The sequence below is a fragment of the Enhydra lutris genome, unplaced genomic scaffold (assembly GCF_002288905.1).
Source record: "Enhydra lutris kenyoni isolate GAN:26980312 unplaced genomic scaffold, ASM228890v2 scaffoldscaffold8, whole genome shotgun sequence".
Taxonomy (NCBI): Eukaryota; Metazoa; Chordata; class Mammalia; order Carnivora; family Mustelidae; genus Enhydra; species Enhydra lutris.
In genome coordinates, this window is record NW_019154092.1 from 43,284,864 (window position 1) to 43,299,624 (window position 14,761).

General features: G+C 50.4%; 2 long non-coding RNA genes across 4 annotated transcripts; one reads left to right on the top strand and one right to left on the bottom strand.

Annotated features, from left to right (window-relative positions):
- Positions 1–616: 616 nt before the first annotated feature.
- LOC111142614 lies at positions 617–10,896 on the bottom strand. The gene is made up of 3 exons (XR_002640272.1): positions 9,870–10,896; positions 9,367–9,525; positions 617–2,163 (listed from the first exon to the last, which is right to left on the bottom strand). It is a non-coding gene; the product is annotated as an uncharacterized LOC111142614 (long non-coding RNA).
- On the top strand, positions 10,710–14,492 carry LOC111142615. 3 transcript variants are annotated; one of them, XR_002640273.1, is made up of 4 exons: positions 10,724–10,769; positions 11,229–11,307; positions 12,529–12,612; positions 12,981–14,492. It is a non-coding gene; the product is annotated as an uncharacterized LOC111142615 (long non-coding RNA). The 3 variants fall into 3 exon arrangements; XR_002640274.1 differs by having other exon boundaries at positions 13,024–14,492; XR_002640275.1 differs by lacking the exon at positions 11,229–11,307 and having other exon boundaries at positions 10,710–10,769.
- Positions 14,493–14,761: the final 269 nt, after the last annotated feature.

Genomic DNA, 14,761 nt, shown 5'->3' on the forward strand with positions numbered 1-14,761 from the left:
CTAGCTGACCTTGGCGTGTAGCCTTTGAGAGCCAGCGGGAACATCTCCTCTCTTCCTTACCACCCCCTGAGGGAGCCAGAGGCAGCTGTAAGCGGGAGAAGAAGAACCTCGGAGACAGGCTCCCAGCCTGTAGCAGCCTCAGGTGGGAGAGGGAACTTCCACTTGACACGGGGACTGGGAGTTTGGGATCCTAGATTATGTCACCAGACTTGAGTTCAACGAAGACAATTTTGTTTCTAAAAATAACTAGAGGATTTGTTTTAAAAGGTTCCAGCACAGGGATGCCTGGTGAGTTGAGTGTCCCAGTCTTGACTTCGGCTCAGGTCAGGATCTTGGGGTCGTGGGATCGAGCGCTGCGTCGAGGAGGTGGGCGGGGGGGGGGGGGTCCCTGCTCAGTGGGGAGTCTGCTTGGGATTCTCTCTCTACCTCTGCCCCTCCGACTCGTGCTCTCTCTCTAAAAAAAATTAATAAACCTTATAAAAAAAATATTCCAGTGTGTGTTCTGGGCGAAATGCAAACCGGTGAGACAAGACCGTTCATAACTAGCAAAGCGGTGTGACTCATTATATGGGGTTCATTATAGCATTTTAAAAAATTTTGGTTATATATGAAAATTTCCATAATAAAAGTTGCTAAATAGTGGCCAGAGGATTTTTTTAAAAGGAGAGCCACAGACCCTGTCAGAGATTCACTTATGGGTAAAATCAGACCTAGCTCCACAGAGTAGGTTTCAATGGGTAAGTTATGAGCAAAAACAGTAAAGTAATAAAATTGTTTCTGGAACACGTCACGTGAGACCCAGTTGCCCAATGCACCGTTTATTTTTTTCTCGGTGGGTGAATGTGTATGCTCCCATTCTCCAGCTCTTGCCTCCTTTGTTCTTTGGGGTGTGCCTTGTTGCTGAGACACCCCCATTCCTCACCTCAGCAGGGGCTGGGCTCCCTGGCTTTTTTGGGTGATTTGATGACACAATAGCTCCTTGCAACAGACACCCAGATGGATGTTCCCGGAGCATGGAGGACCTCAGAGCGCGGAAGGACGACCTCTGTGAAGATACTGAGCGCAGCAGGGACCATTAGTCACCAAGGATCATTTGACATTTTGAAATGAACTCACGGGCTCTCATAAATAAGCCCAGACCCTAAATCACGCCTGGAGCAGCGTGGCTGTGGCTGGGGGTTGGGAGGTCCCCACGTTTCTGCGTCAAGTGCCGTGGGATGCAGTGTATAATGTCTAAATATGTGTCAAGTGAGCAGTGCGAGAGAAGGGGTCCTCGCTTGTCTCCCCGAGGCCTACTGTTTGGAGCCACAGCTCCTGCTGGGCGGGTGGATGGTTACTGTCCACACTGGTGACAAGCCTCTCCTCGCCACTGTGCATGAACTTACCCCTCAAACCTCAGGCCTGGGCCACTTGGGGCCCATTTGGTTGCCCTTTCTTGACCTGGAAGGTGCGCCGGCCAGAAAAGCTTTTCCTTCATGTTGAGTCCATATTGCACTACAGAGGCCTCCTCGAGCCTCTCTGCCTCTCTGAGAAATAAGCATTTCATACAGCTTTAACTTTTCCCTGTGAGTAATTAGCTAACACATTTTGAAGGCTTCCGGGGGGGCGAGGCATCGTTCAGTACTTGTGTGAATTACTGTATCCTCACTTAACCCTGTGAAGGGGGGAGTTATGGTTTCCTTGCTGCATACACAGATGAGAAACCAGAGGGACACCTCCCAAAGGTTGCTGCTAAGTGTGACCTGCCCAGGGACATCCAATGAGCCAGGGTGACCAGATCCAGCCTGGCAACCACTGCACGATCCCCCTCCCAGGGAGTGCAAGGGAACCAGGCTCCTTGTGGGTACATATTGAAAAAGGAAACAAATCCAAAAGTACCTGACTCCTGGAAAGCTCTGGGGTGGGTTTCCCCCGAGGGCCTGGAAAAGTCCAGCAGCAGCGCATCTCTGGGCCATGCGGCTATGGGACATTCCAGTACATCCATGGTGACCTGGAGCCCTTACAAGCGGGGGTTCTTGCGTGACTTAGAAGAATTGGTGATGAAGAATTTGTCATGAGGTCACATGTTCTTTCTGACATTCAGGAGCGTCCTCTGTGGGAGAATCCTGCCCTCTGCCCAGCTCGCCATGCCCAGCACGTGTTTGGTGATCCTGCAGAAGCTGTCTGAAGAAATGAACAGACAATGCCCAACACTCAGAGTTCACACAGTGCTTTCTTTCACAATTCGTGTCTCTCTCTGTAACATGGCAGCAGTGCCATAGACCCATTATAGAGATTAGAAAGCAGCAGGCTAGGGTGGCCAGATCTACTGCTTGGTGGCTTGGCCGGGACTCAGATCACACATTCAAAATCGGATTTATCAATTAAAAAAAATAGAAAAGGAAAAGAGATGTCAATGGGATTTTAGGACAACCACCCCCGTGTGTCTCAAGGATTTCTCTCCAGCCCAGGTCCTCTGGACTTCCTGGTTATATACAACCCCCTCCCCTCCCTCCTCCCAGCCCTTGGTGCTGATGAAATCAACAGGGTAATTTATAGTCATTCGCCTTGGACAATGAGAGCAGCATGATGGCTGGACTCATCAGCAGGCCTAGGTGAGAGTGGGTTTCTGGGTTCCCATTTCAAGGAACGTAGATCCTTCCAGGCTGGATGACGATTTAGGATGAATTTTCTTTGCAGTACTTAGATCCATGACAGGGATATAGAACTCATTGAACCTCCTTACTAAAGGTTGAGGAAAGTGGGGAGCAGGTGGGGTGGGGAGGAGAGGTGACCTGCCAGACACAGGATCATCTTGGTCCCATTCAGCCCAGGGGAGCCCAGGGCAGTGAGAAGCCTCCTTCAGAGAGGCAGACGCCCCTGCCTGCCCTTGTTTGATATCTTAGAGTTCTTCTGTGGGTTATTTTGCCCCCCTCCCCCCACAATGGCTGTATCTCCTTGGCCTCTACCCTTTCTCTAGCACCCACTAGCCTGGACAGAAAGTTGGTCCTAACCAAGTGGCCTATAAGACATGCCTTCGACAAAGAGCTTCAGGGCAAACCTTTGAGGCTTCCTTTGCTGATTTGCCGATGAGGATGAAGAAAGGTGGAATGGGCTTCTCCGAGGTCACGAGCTAGAAACCCAAATTTTCCATTATGAGCCCAAAGTCTTTCCGCCCCAGCCCTGAGAAGTAAGTCTCCTGCCTTAACTCCTACAGCCCGTGGTGTCTTTGAGATTCATGTCCCTGAGAGCATATTCATTTGCCAGGAATTCTTACCTTTTTTAAAACTCATAAATACATGTCTCCCCAACGGAACTCTATGCCCTTTGAACCAACTCAATAGATTACAAAGCAAGCAAGCAAGCGAACAAAAACAATGGAAGCAGGGAAAGAAAAAAGGTGCATCTTGACCTGGGTAGGACTTTATCCTTAAATCTCTGGATGCCTCCTGTCTACCCGGTTACCCCCCAACTCCAACAGGTAGTGGGAGCTCCGTGGTAGGGTTTCTGTTTCCAGAAATTAAAATTATTATTAAGAAGATCATAAGGAAGAAAAAGTACGTTGACAGGACAGCACTGTATTTATTGGACAAAATTTGCATGTAAGTGGACTGCACAGCCCAAGCCTGTGCGGTTCAATGTCAATGAGGGTCATGCACAGAGAAGGGAAACTGTTGTGGGTGTGTTTCATGTTTCACTCAGTTCAGTAACTGTCCTCGATACTCAAATTGTCCCATATTTGGCCAAGTCTACTTGGCTCCTGTGTCTTTGATAGTTTCTTTCCCATCGCCCAGGACAAGATATCCTAGGCTCATCTTGTACAATTCTCCCAGACATTTCCCCTTGAGACACTGGTTTCTTTTGGTGGGAAGTGATACACTACTCTCAAAATTTGGTTACTGAAAACAGCTGAAAAGGTTACTTTGTGTGTGTGTGCTCATTCCACGCCACCCCTTTCTCTTCTTCTTTTAGGAGCATTAATACGTACGATACTCTCTCTTTTATACCCTTCATGCAGCCTTCCTTTAACGAGCGTGGCACGCGCACACACACACACACAGGCCACATAGCTGTCATTTTGGTTGTCTAAACTTCATTCTCTAGTAGTTTCCTAAGCAAGGGCTATGGAACTCCCATTCCCTCAATTTTGCATGTTGTTGTAATTTTTTTTTTTTTAAGATTTTATTTGACAGACAGAGATCACATGTAGGCAGAGAGGCAGGCAGAGAGAGAGGAGGAAGCTGACTCCCTGCTGAGCAGAGAGCCCGATGTAGGGCTCGATCCCAGGACCCTGGGATCATGACCTGAGCCGAAGGCAGAGGCTTTAACCCACTGAGCCACCCAGGCGCCCCGTTGTTGTAATATCTGTATTTAAGAGCCAACTTGGCAAGGTTAAAAAAGTCCTTGGCTCTCATTTTCTTTCCTTCCTTTCTTACCTTATCCATTTTCTTGTGGCATAGAATATTGTTATTAGAATGTTAAGAATTGAATTTTCTTTTCCTGATGTGTTACTCTGTCTTTTTGTCAAGATGTCCAAAAGATGTTTCTCCTTTTTATTTTTAAAGTCCAATACTTGGCTAGATGATAGCTTGGATGTATCATTTGGGATCAGTGAAGTGGTATGTCCTTCCCATTCCTTTCAGACTTTTTGTTTCCCCAGTTTCTGGGAGAAATGTGTTACTATTTCCTAACTACAGTTATACATTTGCTGTTTTTTCTTTTAGTCATCAACATTTGCTTTCTACATTTTGAGGCTGTTTTTATTATGCACATAGGAATTTAAATTTGCTAGATCTTTCTGGTGAATCAAAATTTTTATTGCTAGGAAATACTTCTTTACCTCTAGTATTACTTCTTGATTTAAATCTCTCTTTTTTTAAAGATTTTATTTTTAAGCAATCTTTCCACCCAACGTGGTGCTGGAACTCACGACCCCAAGATCAAGAGTAGCATGCTCCCCCAACTGAGCCAGCTGAGCACCCTGAAATCTATTTTTTTCCTGATAATGTCTACTCTGACATTCTTTAGGTTTTTGATTGCTGTCTCTTTCCCCATAGTTTAACTTTTAACCTTTCTCTCTCTTTGTATTTTAAGGATGCTTCTTGTAAGCAGCTTATAATGGGGTTTTGTTTTTATCAAGTCAGCCGACCTTTAAATTTTTAAAGGATTTAACCTATTTACATTTTAATCTAATTACTAATTCACTTGGGCTTAAATGTTATTATTTATTTTCTTTTTGTCCCAGTTGAAGTTTCCTTCTCTTTTCTTTCTTGCCCTCTTTAGTTCTTTTTAAACGATTTCATTATTTTCTCTCTTCATTTGGTAGTTACACTTTTTACAAAATACGGTTTTTAGTGGTCAAACTTGGAAATTACAATACTTTTTTGAGCTATCCAGTTTCTAAAAGAAATGATCACTTTTATCTCCTTTTTTTGGACAATGTGAATACCTTAGAAAAATCTCAATTCCATTTACTCATTTCTGATGTGCATATTAACTGCAGTTGTGTGGGCCTGCCCAGCAGCCTGGGAAGCTTTCCAAAGCAAGGCTCTGTCTCCACCTGCCGTCCTCTGCATATCAGCAAATGCACCCAGGCTCGGAACGCCCACTTTGCCTACCTGAGTGTCTGCTCTGCGTGGGATCTTGGTCCAAGAAGTGTTCAGTCTCGTGTTAGCTCTTGGATGCCTTTCATAACTTTTACAACTAATTCAGCTTTTCTAGTTGGCCTTGGAGAAGGAGTTGGTCTGATTTACCTGGTCTGTCACTGATGGCAGTGGAAATCGCGTGCCGGTCACCACAGTCTTGCTGATGAAGACCAGTGAGGGGGTCAGGTATTGCTGCTAACGGAGTTGTCGGAATCCCCAAGTGCTTCCCGACCAGCGGCGTCTGGGGAAGGTGACTCACAGACCCAGCGGGTGGCGCGCCGAGGGCCATGTGTGTGACAGCCAGCCCTGTGGGCTGGACAGATTGCCGAGCTGTCTGAGTAAACAGAATCCAGAAGGGCACCTGAGGTGGCCTGTGCCGCACTGAGCAGATTTGGGATCAGTGTCCAGGACCCAGGGCCATTGGGGCCTACCTAGCCTCTACAGGTCAACATGAAAATAGGCTCTTTGTTCCACTTTCACAAAGATGGACACAACAAGTGCTCAGTGCTGGTTCAGCAGCCTGTGGTTCAAAAACTGGAGTCTGAGCCAAAGGTCAGCATTGGCATATCCTGCCAGGGGCCGAGGAGAGGTGAGACAAGGCATTCCTGGAACTAGTGCATCGTCTTTCTTACGGATCTGAACCAAACTGGTGTGGGGCGGGGGAGGGTCGGGTGGGCGGAGCGGGGCTCTGCATGACCTTTACTGGCAAGGGCACAGTGTGGGGCCAGAGTTTCCACACTTGCCCAATGCCATCTTCTTGGTGTTGTGGGCTGAAATACATCCTCCTGAATTCACACGTTGGAAGTCCTAATCCCCAGTTACCTCGGACTGTAACTGTACTTGGGGATAGGGCTTTTAAAGATATCCTTATGTTAGATGAGGTTGTGCATGTGGTCCGTGATCCAGCAGGACCTGGTGACCTTATTCGAGGAGGGAGAGACAGCAGAGATGAGCACGCACAGAGAGAAGGCTGCGTGAGGACGCAGCTAGGAGGTGGCCATGCACACGCCAAGGAGAGAGGCCTGAGGAGAGTTGAACCGGCCAACACCTTGAGCTCTGACTTGCAGCTTCTCAGACTGTAAGAAGATCTATTCCTGTGGTGTTACCCACCCTCCTTGCTGTCTGTGGTGCTTTGTTCTTGGCAGTCTGGGCACACCAATACACCTAGGGTACCGTCAGACACTCTCAGGCGACAAAGGTGATGGTACAAACCCCTGTCCTCCCAGGAAACACCCCCTAGCCCCACCTGGTCCTGCGGTATCCAGCTTTTGAAAAATCCCTTCCCAGGGCTTCGTTTGTCTGTTCTGTTTGCCAGCCTTAGTCTATCCTCCTTCACCAACCACCCACTTCCAAATGAGAACATTCTGGCAGGTTTCTTCTCTGAAGGCAGGGAGTCCAGATCTCTGGGGTTTCTGTCCTGAGGGTTGCTGCCACCTGAGTCTCTGGCTCTGCTGGAAGCACCAAAAGGACTTGGGATTGGTTTGCTCCCTGGTGGGATTCCCACATCATGGGGGGCCGGGACACCTTGCCACTTCATGGGTTGCTCGTGACTTACAGGAACTTACCATTCCTAAGCCTCTTGCCCTGCTGTTTCTAGATCTATTCCTGTGAGCCAGGCGGGGCTCTCAGGGTCTGAGAATGACCCAAACCAAGCTGTGGTTCTTGCCCTCATGGCATGACAGCTGGGACCTAAGCTAGATGACCTGCAACCCACAGGTGAGCGAGGTCGGGAAGGACTTGGGAAGGCGGACTGGGAGATGAGACACCGATTCACTCCTGGGTGGTAAGCTTGCCCGCCTGCCACTGCTCCAGGGTGGGGGTGGGGGGACAGGCTGTGCGTGTGCCCACGTGTGTATGTTCAAATCACATTTCCTTTTGTCCTGCAGGCAATGGCACATGCATGAAATTAACTTTTTACTTATTGACCACAAAGCACTAGAAACTAAGATTTCAGGCACAAGGAAGGGCACTGGTAATGAACAGTTTCTGCTTAAACTCAGCTCCTTGTAAACATACAAGTGATAGGATACCTCCCACGTGTTCCCTCCCTTTGCTAGTCCTAAAACCTGAAAGACTGCTCCAGCAACAACCTTCATTCTAGATAATTCTGTATATCTAATTTGAACACCAAAGTGATGATTTTAAAATGTGAGTCATGTATAAACCTCTTTTTAAAAAGAGGAAACCTGGGTGGCTGAGTCAGTTAAGCGTCTGAGTTCGGCTCAGGTCATGATCTTGGGGTCCTGTGATCCGCCCTCATGGTGGGCTCCCCACTCAGCGGGGAGTCTGCTTCCCCCTCTGCCTCTTCCCAGCCCCCCCCCCTTTGCTCATGCTCTCTCTCAAATAAATAAAATCTTTAAAAATAAATAAAAAAAGGAAACCAAAAGTCTAACGATCCTCCCAGGGATGACAAATTATTTCACCTACATTACTTAAATAACTATGAACACAACATTATTTAAGCTCTGTATGCTTAATAGCTCTTACCTAACGCTACCCAAGACCAGTGTACAAATGAAAGGCACAAAGTCTCCACACCAGTGAAACTCACGGTAGCACGCTTTCTTGAACAGGATCCGCCATGTTATTTTCCTGAACCCAACACTGAATATCGTGTTTAGTGACACCACCTGTGTGGTGCGATGAAGCAGTTACTCCGTGTCTCTCCCCCACTGGAAAACCTGCAAACACCCCACTTGCACTTCTAGAACACAGTGATGTTGTTCATGAATGAAGTCCTCCTTTCCATTCTTTTAAACAATACTTCGTGGCTCTAAAATCTCTAGAAACAGTTATGAGATGATCTTTTCATATGCCGTGGAACATGTTTAGGTTGATTTTTAAGATTTTTGTTCAAAGGAAAACTGAAATTCTCATGGAGGGGTCAGGGATCTTTGGAATATATCTGGTGCTTCTCAGGGTGTTTGTAAACCCCAAGTCAATGGATTTGAGGTTCTGGCTTTCCTGTGAGCAGCTTTCCATCTGCTTCCCTCTGGTCCGCGTTTGTACCCCGCTACTCTAAGGCCCCTTGGGGCTGGGTCCCCAGAAGGTGCATGGGCCTGGCTTGTTGTTATTTTTCTTTCCCTGGGTGGGGCCCGGTGCGCGTGATGTGTGCAACGCAACCAAAACCCAGAGGGCTGTTGAGCTGCCCGAGGGAATGCTCCCCGCTCCACTGGGGCTCCCCAGCTGTCTGGCGTGTCCCCAGGTCTCTGGGCTGGGGCTGGCTCAGGGAGGGGACTCTGCCACACAGCGGATCCTGGCTGGGAACTGGCTGCTGACCGCGCCTCCACCGGAGGAAAAAATAGCAGTTCGGTCCTTGGAAAAAACTAGCGCCTCACACGACCGGAATAGCAACTGGAGACGTACTTAAAAACAGAAACACCTGCCGCGGAATGGTGACAGGAAATGAAATTTCAGAAATGCCACCCTGCAGCCCCCCAGGGAGGCAGCAGCCCCTCCCTCTGCTTTGGTCGCCAGCTGGGACCTGCCCCCACAGGGAAAGCCCCGCCCCCGTTCACCCGCGCCCCGCCCCCGGCCCCCGCTCTGTGGACCAGCGTGGGCGGGGCGCTGAGGCAGGTGCAGGGGGCCCGCGGGGGCCCGCGGGGAGGGGCTGCCTGCTGCGGGTGGCTGAGACCCCTGGCTCCCATGTGGGACCTCCTGGCTGGTAACAGAGTCAGGGAGAGCGGGTCATGGAGTGAAGGGGGATGGGTGGCCCCCTGAGGCCCACCGGGCACAGAACTACCTTAGGTGGATCCTACAGCTCCTGGCGGGTCCTTAAGAAGATGACGTCCCTTCAGAGGTCTCCATGGGGCTTTTCGGGAAAGAGGAGGAGTGCTGTGTTCAGTCTGGCGCAGGGTCGGCAAAGCGGGGTACACACATTCCAGAGGGTGTGGAAGATTCTCTGTGGGGTCCGGGAAAGGAACCATTAGTCTGTTTAATGTTTGCCTTCGGGGAAAGAGAAAGCTGTGCAGCGTTATCAACATCAAATGCCTATGAACTCTGGCCCCTGACCCCTGAGGGTGGTGAGGGAGGGGAGCCCTGAGGGAGAAGTGGGGCCTGCAGCTTGGGGCAACGGCCACGGGCCCGCTGAAGGGGAGAGATTCGATTCTCTACACTTAAGTAAGCTAACTCGGAAAATGACAGGTGGCTTTAAGTCATCCTTGTAAGGGAACCTGGGGCTGGATAGGACCGTGATTTGGAAATCAGTGCGAGCGGCCCTTGGATGGCAGAACTGACTTTTCTCACCTCCGCGGGAGCTTGTAGTGAGCCAGGTTATGAGGTCAAACCACAGAGCTTCCCGCAGATCTGACCAGGAGATGGCCAAACCGCTGGGACTTTACATCCGTAGGCGCTGATGTCCACCGTGGCCTGATCACCAGAGAAAAGTAAGACACTTACAAATACTGTTAATTTCATCTTGATTGCACCCTTTTCAATCTTTTTTGCAGATGTTTTTCTTTATATGGAAAATGTAATGTGTACGTAAATAGATACAATGTATAAAATAAGACAGAGAACCGATGTGGAGGCGTGAACAGCGCTTTGTCTGCAGGTAAGGGCGGGCAGGCAGCGCAAACACTCGAGGATGGCTGATCTAGTTTTTCAAACTGGAGGTGCCTCAGAATTACCAGGAGGCTTGTTAAAACACAGGTCGCTGGGCCCACCTCCAGGGTTTCCGAGTCACTCCCTCTGGGGTGGGACTTGAGAGTCTGGGCTTCTAACAGGTCCCCAGGTGCTGTTGTAGCATCTGGGGCCTGTGGGGTCTACGGGAGTGGGCCCAGCCCAAGGGGAAGCAGGCCGACGCTAGGCCACGTCAGCCTGCCTTATGGTGAAGACCAGGGTCTCCCTGAAGACCATGGATAGCCACCGCCCAGCTGGCCACACAGCCTGGAAGTCTCCCACAGAGACAGATCCTTTAGCCTGAAGCCTGGCTTTGCAACCATGTCTGGAACACGGGGGAGCAAGAAACAGCGCTAAGGGACCGCTCAGCTGCCTGGGGCACAGGTGCAGGGTAAGGGGCTTAGAGCCCACCTACTTACCTCACCTGAGGACACAGGGCTTGGAACTCTCAGGCTGTGATGTCGCAGAGATCTGATGGCATCCCTGCAGGGACTCACTAGCTTTTGACCTCAAATCTTCAATAAGGTAAACTTTGTGCAATGGGACAAAAATATCTTATTTTTCCGCTCTCTTGCTGCCTCTGAGAAGGGTGGTACTGGAGGAGGAACTGAACTACCCCTGGGGGACGGGCGGGGGCAGGAGCTGGGTGCAGTGGTCTGCTGGGGGGCGGGCAGGAGGAGGAAGCTGTGGTCAGCACTGGGGGGACTTGAGAAGGAAGCTGTGAGCAGTGTGTGTGTGGTGGGGGTGGGGGTAGTTCAGGCCTCACACTGCTCCCCTGTCCCTTGCACTCATAGCAAATAGGGCAAAGATGGGGCTGAGTCCCGCATCTCTCATCCGGTGGCAAAGGCCTGGTGGGGAGGTCTGGGCCCTGGCACAGTACGGTGGTTTTTCCCTATTCCCCTCTGCTCTGGGCTCCCTCCCACAAATATTCACAGCCAACTTCTTTTCTTTCTTTCTTTTTTTTTTTTTTAAACATTTTTCCAGGGAGTCTCTTGAAAACCAGGAGCAGTAACACACCAAGGGATGTAGTTCTGATGGCAGGATTTCAAGCTCAGGCTAGGAGGTAAAGAGTCAGTGTCCCTTATAAATGGGGCCCCCATCACATCCATCCCTAGGCCGTGTGCTTCAGAGGGAAGCAGTGCTGTCAGGTCGGTTTTCTGCACCTGCCTACCCTGGCTGCCAATGAAGAATATTAGAATTCCAGCCCATGGCACACAGCCTGCAGGGAGCAGCCGAGCCCCCAGTGTGGCCAGGCACAGGCGCTGGCCTGCTAGCCTGCTAGGGTAGGGGCTGGGGTGGGGTGAGGGGGCCTGCGCTCCTTCCTTCCTCAGCACTCCTCACAGGGCCCAGGGTTTGTCCTTAGGGGTAATTATGGAGCCTCCTTTACCCACAGCATAATGCCCATGAGGAGCCAGTGAGAACAGTGTGGGCTCTCAAGACTGGGGTCCAAATCCTTATGGCCAGCCGCTGGCCTTGAGCCATGGGTGATGAGGGCGCCCGCTGTGGATGGAACCGGGGATGCGGTGAATGTGTGCAGAGGGCCAGGCCCTTGGGGTGCTCCCTGCCACCTTATTATGGACTGCTTCAGTCTGGCTACGTGTGGGTTACTGCACTGAAAGCTAAACTTGGAGAACTTATCCCGGGTTCCCCGGGTACATGAGGGTGAGAGACATTAACTCATTCATTCATGCACATGGAAATCCTGAGTGCTGAGTGCAGGTCAGACAATGAACTAATAAGTATTAAGAACAAAGAACAGTAAAGACCCCTCTGGGAGGGGTGCCTGGGAGGCTCAGTCGGTTAAGCATCTGCCTTCGGTGGTTCAGGCCATGATCTCAGGGTCCTGGGATGGAGCCTGAGTCAGGCTCCCTGCTCAGTGGGGAGTCTGCTTCTCCCTCTCCTCCCCTCCCTGCTGCCTGTCCCCCACTTGTGCTCTTTTCTTCTCTCTCTCAAATAAATGAATAAAATCTTAAAAAAAAAAAAAAAGCTTCTCTAGGAGGGGTTTTCATGCAGAAGGGCTTTGAGGCTCAGGGTGGGTCTCCCTGGAGACTGTGCTTCTGGGGGAGGCAGGGAGAGGGAGCTAAGGGCTGGGCAGGCAGCAGGCACTGCCAGTAGATGGAAGCCCATTTCCACCCCCAGGCAAAGCAGCAGAAGAATCATAAAGTGGCTGCCCTGCCTAAGGGCTCACAGTGAGACAAAGGAGAGGCTGAGGCTGGAGGGGTCTGGGTCCAGACAAGGCTCCTGGTCCCTACTGGAGCCCTTCTCTGCTTACCTTACCTCCTAGAGGCAACCTGCTGTGCCAAAGGCCACCGAGTCAGGGCTTTGGACTCAGACCTGGAAGCAGATCCTGCCCTCCTGCTTTGTGTTGGTAAGGTCATTTTAGTGCTCTGAGCCTCAGTTTTTCCATCTGTAAAATGGTGCTAATTCTATCTCCTTTTTCACTCCACTCAGGAGAACCAGGTGAAATCATAAGAAGTGCTTTGCTGGGGCGCCTGGGTGGCTCAGTGGGTTAAGGCCTCTGCTTTCGGCTCAGGTCATGATCCCAGGGTCCTGGGATGGAGCCCCGCATCGGGCTCTCTGCTCAGCAGGGAGCCTGCTTCCTCCTCTCTCTCTGCCTGCCTCTCTGCCTACTAGTGATCTCTGTCTGTCAAATGAATAAATAAAATCTTTAAAAAAAAAAAAAGAAGTGCTTTGAGGACAATAGCACCTTATACTCGATACCTACTGTGTCTACAGCGACAGCCTCCTCCTCAAAGGGGCTTTTATATTTTAAAAACAGCAAATCCATAACGAAACCCCTCAAATGTCACCGCAACATGGAGCAATCTGACCTTTCATCCTCGTTGATGGAGGCGAGTGAGGCAAGGACCCCCACAGATGGATGGCGTGAGAGGAAAAGCTGAATCCGGGTGCAGCTGTGCGCGCGGTGCGGGGTGGATGCGGCCGGCTCCCCCTCAGCTGGCCGACCGACACCGGCGTTAAGGCCCGAGAAGCTGCAGCGAATGTCCCGGGTTCAGTGGCTGCACAGCTGGCCAGTGGGCAGCCGCTTCCTTCGAGATGGACCCAGGGGATGGCATCGAGACAGCAAGGGCCACCTGTCTGTACCCTGCCTCCCGGGATGCCTGGGGCACTGGCTGGTCTCCTGGGCTCTCCCCACCTCATGCTTTCATCTGAGCCTTTACCAGGCCACGCACAGCTACCGACCCAGGACCTCTGAGAGCAGAGGTCTGGCCCTCTGCCTGCTTTTGCATGGCCCGTGAGCTGAGAAGAGTTTTCACACCCTGAAATGGTGTGAAATTCTTAAAAAAAAAAAAAAAAAGTAATATTTTGTGACATGTGACAGTCATACAATTCAAATGTCAGTGTCCATAAATAGGGCCTTGTTCCCTCGTTGTGTAGTCTTGGGCCACTTTCACGCTACAGGCAGGGCTGGAGGAGGGGCGACAGAGGACAGATGGCCAGAAAAACCTGAACTACCTATTATCTGGTGCTTTGCAGAGAAAGTGTGCCGATCCCCGACTTAGATCCCTCCTTCCAGGGGCATTTGAACTTTAATTGACTCTCCTGTCTTAAGCAGCAGAGATGAAGTCCTTCATGGCAGACTCTAGACGCCTATCCACGGCAAGTGGCTCCCTCCGGCTGACTCGGCCAGGAGAAGGTGTGGGGAAAATTAGAGCCGAGGAACAAAGAGCCCCCAGGTTGTGAAAGAGCAGACTGGAGTTTCTAATTCTGGCTTCAACTAACTAATAATTATGTGATCTGAGTGAAACGGCTTCTCCCATCCTGGTGCTTTTCTCATCCATTCAGAATCTGCCCTCTTGGCCTCAAACGGGGAGATAATAGCTGTGAAATGCTTTGTGATCTAAAATGCTTTGTGATCTAAAGCATCACTCAAATGCAAAGATCAGCCAGGCTCTGGAATCCTGATAAGGTACACTACTTCCTCTCCAGGCGAAGGGAGCAGAAGGGACCGCAAGTGTTGCAATGCTGTTCTCATCCATCCCCAGTCAAGATGCTTGGTTTGGCAACAAGACTGTGGCAGATCCGTGGCATCTGTGCCGTTGACGTTCAGTCATTCCCAAACCACCCGGAAGGTCCCCGGCTGTCCACTTGTCATTTTGCTGAGACACAGAACCGACTTACGCGGTTGCTGCTCACTGAGTGAATCTAGCGGACGGACAAGCAGCCTCATCCCAGGACGGCTCCCTCTTCTCTTGTTAGAACAGATGTAATAACTAATAAAGTGATTTAAAACTTCCTTTATAAATGACGGCTCTGTACTCCTGACACAGGCCCTCTCAAAAGTCTGGGGAGGAGCTCCCTAGGAGTGCTGCGGGTCCACAGTAAAGCATTTCCTTGCAATCAGGAGACTCTGGCCTGAGGCGGCCCTGTCTAGATTCTGTCTAACGTGCCTTTAAGAAAAACCCCAGGAAGTGGCTTCCTTTTATGGCAGTCCCAGTTTCCGGTTCCTAGAAATAGCTGATTTCAACAGCACCTGATGATCACAAGTCCCAGGT